Raw genomic sequence first — 15,127 nt, forward strand, 5'->3', positions numbered from 1 at the left:
AGGTGTCTCTTCCCGTCGAGCATCGCGCGGTGAGAGGTGTTTACCGATTCCGCACGCCACCCCCTAATAATTTTTTAGTAAAATGCCATTTTTAAAATTTTAATATAATGTTTAATGTAAATTAATTAAATAATTTGAAAAAATAAAATAAAAAAGAAATAAATTAGTGGAACTCATATATAGTTAAAAAAAGAGTTGTTTAAGATACGTTGTCTCTTAAATAAGTATTTCCTCCGTCCCATTGAAGATGTCTCATTTTCCTTTTTAGTTTGTCTCAACAAAGATGACTCATTACTTAATATGGAAACACCTTTATCTCTACTTTATTCTCTCTTACTTTACTCTCTCCTCTCAACACACAAAATAAAGTTGCATAAAATCCCGTGCCGCCCAAGAAAGCTTCTTGGGACGGAGGGAGTATGAGACTGTGTTGAGAAAAGATGGTTAAGAGATACGGTGCAAGATGGCCTAAACATAATGGCAGTAGCCAAGTAGGCATGGAATTACCAGTAAAGTTGATTGGGAACGATAAATTCACTAAAATGGAATAAAGAACACTATGATTAGTTTATCCAATTCGTCTCTATGAAACTAACTCTAGAAACGACTATGTCTGACTGAAAGCACGTTTGCTACAAAACTACGTTGAAACAATCTGAGTTCCATAACGAACCATTTTTGATAACTCTATTTAATTTAGACAAGAAGCTTATCTTTGTACTAATTTTTCGTTTTTTAATTGATTTTAGAATGTAAAAATTATACTCCCTCCGTCCCATAAAAGTTGAGTCGTATTCCTTTTTAGTCCGTCCTTTTTAGTCCATTTCCCTTTTGAAGAAAAGACAAAACATCTAGTCATTCTTTTTTAATTCCATCGTTTACTTTACTCTCTCTTATCTTTCCTACTTTTTTCATCTCTCCTATTTATTTAATATAAATTCTTAACCTCCGTGCCCAAAAGTTTTGTCTCAACTTTTATGGGACGGAGGGAGTATGTAATTTTAGAACATTATACTACGTAGTACTCCCTCCGTCCTATAAAATTTGTCCCATTTTACCATTTTCGTCCGTCCAACAAAGTTTGTCCCAATTGAAATCTTTCCAAAAATAGACATTAAAACACACCCATCAATCTCCTTGATGTGGGATCCTTATTCCACCACATACTTCCATTTAATACAAAGTCAAATAATTTCTTAAAGTCCACACCAGGTCAAACTGAGACAAACTTTGTGGGATGGAGGGAGTATATTTTATGAACACAACAAAATGTAATAATTGTCTGTAATACTACAACTACTGTAAGAATACCATTCTAATTATGGCACTAAACATACTCTTTAGAATGTAGGATCATCGAATCATGGCTAGTTGGACATTATGAAGAGAAATGTGAGTAAAGGGGAAAATGGGAAAGAAGACCAAGACTTGTTCACTTCTTCCAGAAGAAGACCCATCTCTTTAGATCTCTTTACTTTTCCAATCACAAATATAGTCTAAACCCTCTAAAAGGAAAGAAAATTTGAGGGATGTCATGAGAGAATGATTATTCATTTGCTTTATAATTTTTTCGCTTTTTGTTTTGAACCTACACCTTATTGTTAATACAGAATGTATTCATCATTTGGATATCCCTAAATGAACCATTTTCTTGATGCTACAAATCAGATACATGGGTGATAACATCTACAATAGAACATCACCAGTAATAGCCATCATTACAAGTTATTTCTCGTCATCCTCTGAATCCGACTTGGCAAAGACTGTTGCAGGCTGCGTCTGCGCGTATGCCGGGGCGATATATTTAGGATCTTTGACAGCAACGTCGGCATATTTGAGGATTGCTTCTCTGGGATCTTCATCCATCCATGTTTCCTTAATCATACCCCCTTGCTGCAACAGAATGTGAAACATGTGACCACTTGTCTCTCAGAGCCGATTTCGTTTGAGTATGAGAGTAAAGCAACATTACCTTAAGAAGGTACTGCGTTAGCAGACTTCCCGTTGTTGAACCAACTCTTCCGCCATGGCCTGGCCCCGTCATGGGTAGCTCCGGTTTGTGGGCCTTGAGTGGGTCCTTCAGTGTCTTCTCGCGCTGACGTTGTCGGCTCGGCTGATCTCTGAATAGTGGCAGAGCATGCGGATTGTGAATTACAGGCTGTGCCTGAAAATCATCCAGAGACTTCTTCCGTGGTGCACGTGCAACGCATACAAGTGCACCCCTCTCGCTGATGGTTGGATCATATAGTATATGAGTTCCTCCTTCGTGCCTGTCCCCTACTGTTGCAAAGATCTGCAGAGTTTGAGATCCAAGGTTTAATATGGATGGATTAGTGCATACAGACTAAAAGTGCAGGATGAGAAGAAAAATAACAGTAAGGCACGAATCCAGCAATTGGATTTTCTGTAACTGATGCGATGTCTGAAGTTTTTGGATTCTCAAATCTTAGTATCGAATTATCGATACGATAAGGCATGGTGACATAGTTGCTGCAGACTGCAGTGAAGCAGTCAAGCACTATAAAGTATAATTGGATTACCTGGTTTATCCTTGGATGCCATGCACACTGAACGACACTATATGTTGGAGATATTCCGACTCTTGAAACCAGTTCCATTTTTGCTCTGTCGTAAAAACATAGCAGACCCCCAGTTGTGTTATTCTTTTCAACCGATGTTCCTGTCAGGAAGAGTTCTTCGTCGGGGCTGAATGTAACATTCGTCTGAGCATAATTGTTCGGAAGATCATCAAATACATGAAGAGCCTTCTTCATTTGTCGTAAATCCCATACCTAGAACAGGCATGGATATTAGTATATTTGGTTAACCTTCAAAATAACAGGCTTCATCAGATATACTTCTTCATCAACTCCTACGAAGATTAAAAACGAAAACTAAAGAAAAAAGTAGGTTTCCTCATAACATCTCTGGAATACCTTGAGTGTACCATCAAAGCTTCTTGACAAGAGTATTAATCCATCTTGAAAACTTGAGGGATGTAATATCATCTGTGTGGCAATCTCCAACATGTATGTCTGGCCTGCTTACCCATCCAGATTTTATGTTCCATATCTGTAAGAGGATGCAACAAAATTAATTATTGTTTCAAAGTAATTATGAAAAGCCAGAGGCTTTCTCATAGCATAATTACAGCTGCATGAAGACAAACAAGATGATCAATAATCTTAATATCTGCCTCAGCTCATCAATCAAGACCAACCTGCAAGGAACCATCACCAATACCACCTGCAATTCTTTTGCCTTCACGATCCCAGGCACATGTTGTTACAGGAATACGTCCAGGCCTAGAAAGCTTGGGCTTGTTAACCTGATAATTAAGAGGCAATAAAGACCAAAGAGAATTAAATAAAGTACATCTATAGAAATTGTGGATGGTGGTTTTCTACCAAGCCACCAAACATTGTTCACATTAGGAAAAGAGTAACATCTAAACAAAGACTTAGTGACTGAATGAAGAAACCATGAACCATGTAACAGCACATTAAAGTACAAGTATTAAGAACTACTATATTCTTTTGAAACTACTGAGTATCATCAAATTTGAGATAATTACAGTATCAAGAAACCGCTACTGTCTTTCTATGAGTAAGTGCGCTTCCAGTAACTTTAAAAAGTATAGCACATCTATCTTAACTTATAACTCAATGGTGGTCCTTTTTCCTGCCTCTCTCTACCCACTGTAGAAGTGGGGAAATCGTAAAATAAGAAGCCCATCAAATAACATTAATGTAGTAATTCCTGAAAAACCAGAAAACAATTTTCAGATGGTGTGCTTACATATACTATAAGCCTATGAATGTCTTCTTTTGTCTAGTACTTCACTAGTAATCAAAACAAACCATGATGAGAGTGAAATTTTCCTGGGAATAGATGGTGGAATGATGCGGCTGCATAATGTATAAGGTTTACCACATACATGGGCATATCTTTGTGTTATTTGTATGCACACAATATATACATGGTCAGTTTTTTGATGTGTGTGTCTTTAATCCATTCATGTCTTGATTTTCTAAAGGTTTGAAGAATTGTGATGTCTGAAAGTATCTAGCATGATTTTATATCCTTTTTATGTATATTGCACTCAATTCTTCTAATCAACCCCTCAGGTGCTAGTCAAAGTTCTACAGCAAATGAGTGAGCAACTAAAAACTTAAAACACTTACCTGCTTTTGACTTTTGAAGTCATTTACATCCCATATTCGCAGTGAACCATCCTCAGATGATGTTAGGATAGTCTGCTTGTCCTTAGGGTGCCATTCTCCACATGTCAACCCAGATATGTGGCCTTTAGTATTCTTAAGATCACGAATATACATGTCTCCCTTGACAAACTCACCCAATGTAACTCCATCACGGTCATAGATCTGCATCAGAGCAGGAAGAACATCAGTTCGATCAGGACATGAAATAACCTAAACAAAGTGTTAATGGTCATTGAGAATCACCTTAGCCTGGGCCGATCCAGTGACACACATAAATCGATCTGCTGTAGGACTCCAGCTCAACCCACGAATTTGATGACCTTCAAATGGTTCAAGCTGTCTAAATGACTGAAGATGGGAATTCATGCCTTGAAAATCATACATGCGAACAGTATAGTCGTAGCTGCCAGACAGAACTCGAGATCCCGTGTGATCCACTGCGAGTGCTAACATGAGATTCAACAGTACAGAAAGGCATCCCAATGTCCAAAAATTGTTGAATAAGAAAGGAATGTACTCTACCAAATTCTATCTTTTTTCTCAATTCAGTGTGCGTGTGAAAACTTTGAAAGGAAGATAATGCAATTTAATCAAGGATACAAGTGCCGTATGGTTAATTATGAAGAATATCTGCAGTATATTTCAAGGAAGGTGACTTGGAAATGCTTGATAGGACTGCTTATTCAACTTTGATGTTTATCCTAATGACCTAATCCACTACTGCAAACATTAGAATACCATAACTCCAGTCTCCACGTTCTGATGAAAATCGATCTGTTAGGACTTCATGACAACATATACAATCCCAAAATAAGATGACATTGTGACCAATACACAAGCACTCTAGGGATATAAAAGATGGTTGGGGATCGAGAAACTTCATAGTAAGACCTATTATGGTACCATGAGAACTTATCCTAGTGAAGATACTCTACTGCAAGGAGAACAGCAGGCACAGAAAGGAAGCGCCTTTTTCCAGCACTACACTCTAGTCAACTATAAGATAGATCAAACTCAAACAGAAAAGGTCAAGAATACCATGCTTCTCCTAGAAAAAAGTTCAAATATTTCCCTTATTGAAGACACTAGGATTTGTATCCTCGCATCATTGGAGCACCCAAATGTCATAGGAATTTCACTCAGCCTGCACAGACAAAGTTTGAACAAGACGAGTTTGACAAAGAAATTAAATCAACCAGAGGGAGTCTTGTGGATTTCACTTCAACAATAGACTTATAAGCTTACTTTCCTGAGCTAAGGCACCTTATACGCATGTAGTATATCACATTAATCCCTTTTTCAAAATCTGAGAACCAATAACCAAACCTTGCTCTCCCTTAAACCTCAAAAACCAGAGCTTATACAAGAGACACAATTCATGCATTTGTATCTCACTTTGATGAATTCAAGACATAGCAAGATCATGAGGGAAGCTTTCAACATAACTGTGGTAAAAGAAATCCAAAAACGCCAGCTGCTATTGCACATTAAAAATAAAACTGAAAATGTAAAGCATATGAAAAATAGTAAGTAGTAAAACCTAAGAGAACAGATCAGCTAAATGTTTCACCTTTGTATGCCCCTTCAAGACAATTTCATTGCTCAATGGAACTCGATAACCAGGATCTTCATCTTCTTCATCAGCATCTTCATCTTCATCTTCGTCAGAATCTGTAGCGCCTGGAGGCGGCCTAGGTGGCCCAATTCGAGAGTCCTCGTCCTCATCTTCCTCATCCAAAACCGCAGGAGGCTTTGGAGGTCCAATCAATGCAGCCAACCCCTATTTGAATTTCTAGGGTTTGAGTTTCTGAAAGAGTTTATCCAGTCCTGAGAGGAGGTGGACAGCGAGGGGAAGGCATCAATTTTGTTGGAAGCAGACGGTGTATCATTGGCGGAGGTGGATGAGGCCCGACGCGTGGTGTTGTGGATGAGTTCGAGAGGGGTTTGAGATTTGGATTGCTTACCGAAACTCAAAGGGAATTGAGCTCTCACTCCTTCGTATATATCAGCTTCATCTTCCATATTGTCAGAGTATGGTGAATTCAATTTGGAATTTCGCCGGTAAATTTGAGTTCGAAGAAATTTATAGGCAAAAGCTCCACCGCCCGCGCTGCCTTGGTCGAGGTGGGCCCGGCTTCTAATTCTTTTGGATTGGACAATTATTAATTTTATTTAAGCTATTATATAAATTAATTTTTATTTATATTTTTATTTTAGATATTCCGGGTCATGTAAAATTAGGGATGTCAATGTAGCCCGCAATCCGTGGGCTGACCCGAATAGCCGCTAAATTTATAGGGTTAGGGTGGGAAATTTCTAGCCCGATAAAAATAAAACCCGATAAGCCCGCACCCGATTAACCCGCAACCCGTTAGGGCCAGACCCGAAAACCCGATGGGCTGGCCCGATAACCCGGTAAAATTTATATTTTTCAATTTTTTACTCCTAATTCGACACTTCGTTGACTAATTTTATGACATAGATAACTAAAAAAGAGAACTTTCAATTTTATGGTAAATATATAAATTATATGTTGAATTTTTATTAATATAATAATTATTAAATAGATTAATCTCACTAAAAGAATATTTGAATTTTTAACATGCATTAAAATTTCACGAAATATCACAATATTAGTATTTTATGATTGAGTTTAAGCATATATATCAAATTTATCATAATTAAATATTTTATATTTTATAAATATAACTAATTTTCATCATGATTTATTGGATTGTTCGAGCCTTAACCTTATCGGTAGCAACCCGATTAACCCGTCGGGCTAGCCCGAAATCCGAGCTTTTAGGGTTAGGGCCGAACTTTTACAACCCGAAAGAAATCACAACCCGGCAAGCCCGCACCCGATTGACCTGCAACCCGTAAGGTTGGCCCGAAACCTGATGGGCTGGCCCGATTGACATCCCTATGTAAAATGATGATTCTTTAGCCAGAAAAAAGAAAAAGTGAGGTATAATAGGCCCATTTATTCTGGCCCAAAATAAAATAAATTTAGGCAATTAAGATTTTTTAATAAAGTATGGTGTTTTTTATTTAAAGTGTTTACCGGATTTTGACTTATTTTAAAATGAATAGTTATATTATTTATATTAAAATTTAATTTAATTAATTATAGTAATTTTAAAGATTTCAGAAAAAGGGTCTCAATTCGCAATCAAGGCTCTTGCCGAATCTGCCCAGTCGTCGCCAGCCTACTGCTGTGCGTGCTTCTCGCCGCTAGTTCCTCCCACAACAGTCCCATCAATTTCTCTCGAGTTGTTGCCATCGCCGCTTCTTCTCCTTTGTTGGTTGAATGTGGAATGTGATGAAAGATTGTGTGAACGTGGGGTTATACTGAATCTCTAATTGGATTTGTGATTTGCCTAGTTCAGTTCCTATTTTTCAAGATGTTATGAATGGCCTGATTTTGCTAAAACATAATTGGAGTTGCTGAGTTCTGCAATCTGATGCAAAATGGAGAAATGGAGGTGTAGTGGTGTACAGAAATCCAAAATAAAATTGGAGTAAAATATTAGGAGTAATTTAGTCTATTTATAAATATTAATAATAAGAAAAAAGAAGAAAAATAGATAAAAGAAAATCAAAAATTCCTTATTTCAAAAAATTTGCATGTCACAATCTCATATTTCGAAAGGTTAGCGAATTTAATCCTAAATTTCGAAAGGCTTGCGAATTAAGATCCTTTTTCCGAAATCTCTCATACTACATCCGTCCCAAGTTACTTAAGTCGTATTTTATTTTGGAATGTCTCAAGTTACTTGAGTCGTTTCTCTTTTTGGCTAAAAACAAAACATCTAATCACATCTACTTTATTCTTCCTTTTACTTTGCAATTATTGTGTTCATCCATCCATAACTGTAGTTTGTTCCAGTTTCGTCGATTATTCCTTAATTTATCACCCTAAATATGAATCTGGAATAGTTTTAACCACAATATTCAGCTGGAATATGCAGCACAATGCTATAAATAGTCAATTATGAGAGCTGAATAGACGACACACAGATTATCGTTACAAATCTAAAACTGTTGAATCGAAAACCGCAAGAAAAGTTTTGGGCTTCACGCACGAAATTAGGATTCAAATTCGCAGGTGGAAGCTTACCTTGGTCATCATGGGTATTTAATGCGGAGAGAAAACGAGAGCAGACAGCAACGTGAAATTGGAAAAATTGGACGTGAAATTTAAGTGAATGAAGAAGATGGGGACATTTTGGTTATTTCAGATTTTCAATAAAGTGAACACTCCGAGCCAGAAAATGTATCTTTCAAAAGTGGGGAAATACCTTAACTAATGAAATGGGCACAAATGAGGCGGGCCTTTAGCATTTTTGCAGGCCCTCTTGAAAGGGCATTTGACAAACCAAACATGAGAAAAGGTTTTGTTTTTGGGCATTTAATACTCCTATTTTCCAAACCAAACACCTCCTTACTCTCTCTGTTACTTTATTCTATCATCTACGTTATAACATTATTCAACTCATTAAACACAACTTTCTCAAATCTCGTGCCGAAAAGAAAAGCCGCAAGTAACATGGGACGGTGGGAGTATAACATTTTCTATATAAAGTTAATTTAATAAATTATTTTTTCATTCTTGCTTTATTTCGTATAGATTTTTCTATTAAATAAAGATATTGATAATTTGTCTCGTACATCTCTCAAAGACTACAAAACTAGGCACAGAACAAAGACAATGGAGTCGGCCAAGTCAATGCCTGTAGATCCTAGTCGATATATTCAACACTTAGAAATTAGAATTGTAGCACGTAAATGGCAAAGAGATTTACGTGGTTCATTATAGAAACCTATATCCACAAAGAAGGCCATCCAACTATATTCACTCACGTTACAATGTACCATAAAAATCAAGAACAAGATAAACACTCAAGCCTCTTCACTCTTCTCTATCGGTCAAAATTACATTAGCTTAGAATGGGAAATAAGCCTCACGTTGATAGTGTGTATGTCTAACTAACTTACAATTTGATCACTTGAAATATATCCATACACAACTCTCAGTCTATGGGTGTACGTCTTCATCCGAGCTCACCTCATTCCAAGTTGGTCCTTCTTGTTAAGGTAATTGCAAGTTGGTCCTTCTTCTTTATTACTTGTTTATTTGTATCCATAATCCCTACAAATATCCACCTTGGATCTAATGAATAAGTCTTGATCATCCTTCCAACCACCATTTCTCAATGCTGCTTCAAGTTCAATAGCTCCAAACAATGATTTAGCTTGGATCTGGGAACAACTTTAGTTAACATATTTGATGTATTATCATCAGCTGAGATTATGGTGATCTTAACAATCCCTTTACTGCTTTCATCTCTTAATGAAATGTAGTATAACACCTACATGCATGCTCCACTCATGAATGTCTGATACTTACTCAAGCATATGGCACTACTGCTGTCACACCAGACTCCACAACCTCTTGCACCAATCCAAAAGCAGCCAATATCCCCTTGAGCCAGAAACTCCCCTTAAAATTCTTCTGCTAGAGTAATATACTCAATCTCTGTGGGTACGTGAGAGAGCAACTACTGACTGTAGGCAAGACATCCAACAGACCGACGAATCATAGAGGCTATAGACATAGTCAGATTGTGACTTTCTTATGCCACAACTTACTGCATAGTCAGAATCTTATTCATCTTCTGAGTTCTGGCGTCAATTCTTGGTCCTTATTCAATTTGAATTGCTGAGCTAGTGGCATGGTCACTAGCCTAGATGAATCCATCTGATATTTCCTTAGCACCTTTACTATGTAGTTATTTTGAGTGAGTCACATTCTCTTATTCTTTCTATTCCTCTAAATTCCCAAAATTCGTTCAACAACTCCAAGATCATTTACTTCTTATTGCAACTATCTTTTATTTTCTAGACTTCTTTTTTGCTTGATGCTACTACAAACATTTCATCTACATATAATATAGGTAACCTAAGACTTTTCTGTTGTTATCTCTCTTGATGTACACGCAATTGCCATAGCTTGACTTATCAAAACCAATAGTTTGCATGTATTCATCAAATCTGGGATATCATGAGCTTTGCTATAGGCTCTTTTTCAACAAGCATACTTTCCTCTCATCTTCTGCATTTATAAAGCCCTCGGGTTGTTCTATGTATATGGTTTCTTCAAGGTTTCCATGGCGAAAGCAATCTTAACATCCAGTTGGTGCAACTCCCAATCTCTTTGGACCACAATTGCCAAAAGGATTCTTATTGAGCTATGCTTGACCACTAGGGGAAAGAGCTCATTGTAGTCAATTCTTTCCTTTTCAGTGTACCCTTTTGAAACTAGTCTTGCTTTGAATCTGACTCTATCATTCTGGAAATTTTCTAATTTCATCTTAAAAATCCACTTACACCCACAACCCTTTGACTCGATGGTCTCAGAACCAACACTCAAGTCTTATTCTTATACAGTGAGTCAGTCTCCTCGTGCATAGCATTCATCTACTTGTCCTTTTTTGGACTCCTAATTGCTTCCTTATAAGATGATGGTTCATGATACTCTATTTCTTCAGCAATGCTTAGAGAATAATATAGCATATCATAGTCACTGAACCTAGAGGGCAATCTGGTTTGTCTTCTGAGCCTGTTCCTAGCCACATTTGGTCAGCAACCCCAATCTAAGTTCCTTTTTGGCCATCTTTTTGCTCAATTTGTTGAGTTTCAGCTGATTCTGCTCGAACATGGCTATCACTTACATTATCAATCAGCTCCACCTCAATATGTGTATCAACAGATTTCTAAGTGAGATATGACATTTATTCTCTTTGAAAATTACATCTCTGCTTATCAATATTTTGTTGTTGCCATTTTTTAGTGCACCAGAACTTATATCCTTTTACTCCTTTCTCATAACATGTTTGATATGAATGTACATTAAAGTCACAAATGCCACGATTTTCTCTAACAGTGACCAAGAGGTAGAAGAAATTAAAGAATGTGTAGAGATGCTCCTTGTAGTCTCTGTTTCTTTTATTGAACTGATCGGAACCGGCCAAAGAGAAGGGCAATCCAATAATATTTGTCTTGATTTGATATTGGACTTGTCATGGTGTGCAACCAAAGTAAATCTTTTAAAATCCTGTCAATGAAAGATCAATCAATAGGTGTGAAGGTCTCTATTCAGGTATATCCCTCGGGTTTTTGTATGTAATTTGGAGTGTATCCAACTGATCAGGAAGAGATTCCCGACCCAGCTGAGTCGTTGGTACGACAACCGGGACCTGGCTTCAAACAAGTTTCCTCAACCCACTTCTACTGATTAGTATAATGGAGGTAAGGGTCAAATCCCACGAGGATGGACACGTTTTGATAACTGCGGTGACTTTCCTGGGTGTTTTGGTTAGCTACCACGCTTGGGTTGAGATTTTACCTAGGCGAGAAATAAAGGTGGTACTCTACTGACTAGTAGGCGTGAAAATAACAGGCATGTGGTGGTGTTCGTGAAAATAGGGGACAAGGTGTCTCAGAGGCATATGGAAAGTAGACAGTTACTAAAAAGGGAAAATTAGACAACAAGGTATATCTGGTGGCTGGGTGGCTCTCTGACAGGTCTGGACAGTACAACTGAAAAGTAGGGAACAAAAGCAAAAGTAACTTAAAAGTAAAGTGGTCCAAACTAAAGTTGATTTTGACGTTTTCTTCTTCAGCAAGCATTAACAAAATTCAGATAAACACAAACACCATAACTGAACTTCAGATTCATAACCTCAAACTCAAGATCCATGGATTAAAATGCTCAAACTTGAAACAAACGATGAAACAGAAATTTACTTCTACTGACTGACATGCAAGGTGGTGATCACGGCAAAGAACAGAAACTCATGCACGTAAATTTGACTAAACATAGCTGCAACTTCAAATCGACAACTCCAGACAAGAAAACACTTAGAAATTAAAAGCAACAACTAGATCTAATTTTCCTAGGCAGAATGAAGCAAACTCGAACCAAAGCGAAATACGAAATAGAAACTTCATAATTTAAGCGTTGGAACTTCACAAAGTACTTCAAAAGGCAACAACGATGAGTGTTTGCAACAAAACCAACGATGAAAGCAAGTAAAGATTAAACTAGAAAGCAAAGTAACGATTGTTTGGCCACTTAGGGCGATGATACTGCTATACTACTACGATAACTGGCTGGAACGGTGGATCGATGACTTCTCTGGCAGACTCTTGGACGTCAAGTGACCATAGCTGTGGCGAGGAACGAGAGGTTGGACAATGCTGAAAGAACTGATCTTCTAGAGAGAATTCTAACTAAGTGTGGTGGTGGATTTTCTCGAACTCCTTCTCTCTCTCCAAGTGGCTTCTTTTATAGGGAGGCTTACCCTTGCTTTTAGGGTAGACTTCCTTCATGTTTTGACTTTTCTGCCCTTGGTAATGATCATCCCAGCTATCCTTCTTCTCCATCTCGAGCCTTTTCTCTGGCATGCGTTCTGGTCAGTATTGCACCCTTCTGGCGCCCTTTTCACTTGCGTCACCAGAATCGTCTCCTACTGACTTGGAATCTTTAATCCTGCACACTTGAGCAACTGTTTTGCAGATAATACATGCATTTCACGACATACTGACCAGTAACCAAGGCTTAGAATACGACTTATCAAACTGCTCATACTTACCACATGCTTGTCCTCAAGCGTGAAGACAAACAAAAAGAAATAAGTCGAATTCGAGCCTGGTTACTCCCCCTGACCGATTCTACCTAACTAGACTCAAGACTCTGACGCAAAAGAAAAGAAAACAAACAACGACACAAACACATATAGTTAACTTAAACACATAGAACAGACTATATTTTCAACCACCCTTCCCCTCGAGATCAGGTGCAATCCGGCCTTAGGCAGCCTTGAACTTCCGCCGCACCCCTTTTCTTCCCCAGTCAGTATATCTGCTTGTCAGGATCACCCAATCCTAGGCCAAACACTGGGTTCACTCAGTCACTCATTCCTCACAGGGGATGTTAGGACTGTCTTCTCTCAATGCTAAACCACAGACGTTTCGGACTCAGATCCCACATGCAGCTCCTGAAGGTCTTTAAGGCTTGTAATGGGGCTAGTGGTTTGTAATGTTTGGGGTAGTTGTCCCTAAGGCTCTAGGGTTCAAAAACTAACTACTTATTTGATGAGGGAGAACTGTGTGCATTCGGGCTTCTGGCTAGGGCTTCTTCTTCGGCTGGATAATTTCTGACATTGGCTTCCAACTGGTCAGTAGCTTCTTTGTGGTTTCGCCACCCTTATTCCTTCTTCCTCCTTTCTCTTTTTGTGGTCAAGTGTCTGCGACCATTTCCTTTAATTTTCTTTTCTGTGGCTTTGCCACCCTTATTCCTTCTTCTATTTTTAGGATCTGGAATTTTTTTTTAGATCGCTTTTCTCCTTCTTTCTTTGTCTTTCTTTTCTTTAGCTGGATTCTTTTGTATGTCCTCCTGGGCAGTTGCCTCCTTGCCTTATGCCTTGCACGCACACAGTTCCAGCGGCTGATGGGTTATTTCTAGGTATAGATCAGGCTAGAAAATGGGGTTCCAAGGGTAGGGTTTTTTTTTTTTGTTTTTTTTTTTTGGGGGGGGGGTTTCCTACTGCCTTCAGGGTTTGCTATACGCGGTCACTTTGCCCTAGACATCATGTGGTAGCCTCTCTTCTTTTTTCAGTGTTTAGTGGAAAGCAGTTCCACTTTGGGGCTTCTAACTCACCTTTTTAGAGGGCTTTCGTGTCTGACCTAAGGGATGGGTTTTTCCTTCATACTTGCATCATCTATACTGACTAGGGGTTACTGGGGGGGGGGGTAGTTTCTGTTTTCCGGCATGCCTTATCTCCCTCAATTCCCCTCATCGTCAGTTCGAGGCAGTTGAGTTTTAAGCCCATTTGTAAAACATAACACATAATTCCTAGACCTAAACAAACCCTAAAAAAAACTAACATGCACTGACTCAAATAACACATACATACATGTCGTACTGGCCATTTGCTCCCCCCTCTCACTTCACAAGTGTTTACCCCAGATACGGGCTGTGAAGTGAAAATTGGGAATGGCTAGTATGACAGACACACACTTATAACAAACACATATTATATCTAAAAACTTCTCACACTTAGACTATGCAATAGGCTAAGTGGGAGAGTTGCAGATATATTCCTAGATATATAAACAAAGCAGTATAATTTACAAACATGTTATATAAATATATAAACTCCTCACACTTAGACTACGCAGTAGGCTAAGTGTGAGGTAACATGCTTATGACACAATACCAAAAACATAAAAAGAACACATGCACCGAAGTAGCAAACCCTTTACTTCTCACACTTAGACTATTAAATAGGCTAAGTGTTATGAATGGGGTTTGCTAACAATTAATACACGTAATTCTACCTATTTAATAAAATTAAGAAAACATAAACAAAAGAAAAACTTAAAAATTAAAAAGAAAACTAACTGGTCAGTTGGGGGTGGTTCGATCAGATGTTCCTCCTGCTCCTTCTTGGTGCAGGGGTCTGTGCAGGTGGGTCCGTTGGTTCGTCTTCAGTAGTTCCGGGTTGGTTGTCATCGTTCTCCTATTGTCCATCACCTTCTTCTTCCTCAGGTCCGGTGGGTTCTTCTTCCTGTCCTCCCTGTCCGCTTGTTCCAGCTCCAGTGCTTGCCTTTCCTCTTGCCAATTCCTTTAGGATGCTCTCCATTAGGGTTGTCAGCTTCGCCATCTCTGCCCGTGATTGTCTATTCTCCTCAGCCAGCTCAGTCACTGCCTTCTCCAGATTTTCTTGCCTTAGCCTTTGCGCTTGGTCGATCTGCCCAGCTTGCACCTCCTGGCCTTGTTGTGTCCTTCCCCCAGGGGCTTCTCCCATTGGGTAGAACTGGGGTACTCCTTCTCTGTA

At 38.5% G+C, this 15,127-nt stretch overlaps 1 pseudogene across 1 annotated transcript; it reads right to left on the bottom strand.

Annotated features, from left to right (window-relative positions):
* Positions 1 to 1,538: 1,538 nt before the first annotated feature.
* On the bottom strand, positions 1,539 to 6,331 carry LOC125219159 (uncharacterized; annotated as a pseudogene). Its single transcript, XR_016135585.1, has 10 exons — positions 5,766 to 6,331; positions 5,469 to 5,559; positions 5,262 to 5,367; positions 4,467 to 4,751; positions 4,185 to 4,385; positions 3,221 to 3,328; positions 2,937 to 3,072; positions 2,541 to 2,792; positions 1,973 to 2,293; positions 1,539 to 1,893 (listed from the first exon to the last, which is right to left on the bottom strand). The product of XR_016135585.1 is annotated as an uncharacterized LOC125219159 (transcript).
* Between the last annotated feature and the right edge of the window lie 8,796 nt (positions 6,332 to 15,127).

This window comes from Salvia hispanica, chromosome 2 (assembly GCF_029641045.1).
Source record: "Salvia hispanica isolate PSC_SH4W2 chromosome 2, Shi_PSC_v1, whole genome shotgun sequence".
NCBI classification, from domain to species: Eukaryota; Viridiplantae; Streptophyta; class Magnoliopsida; order Lamiales; family Lamiaceae; genus Salvia; species Salvia hispanica.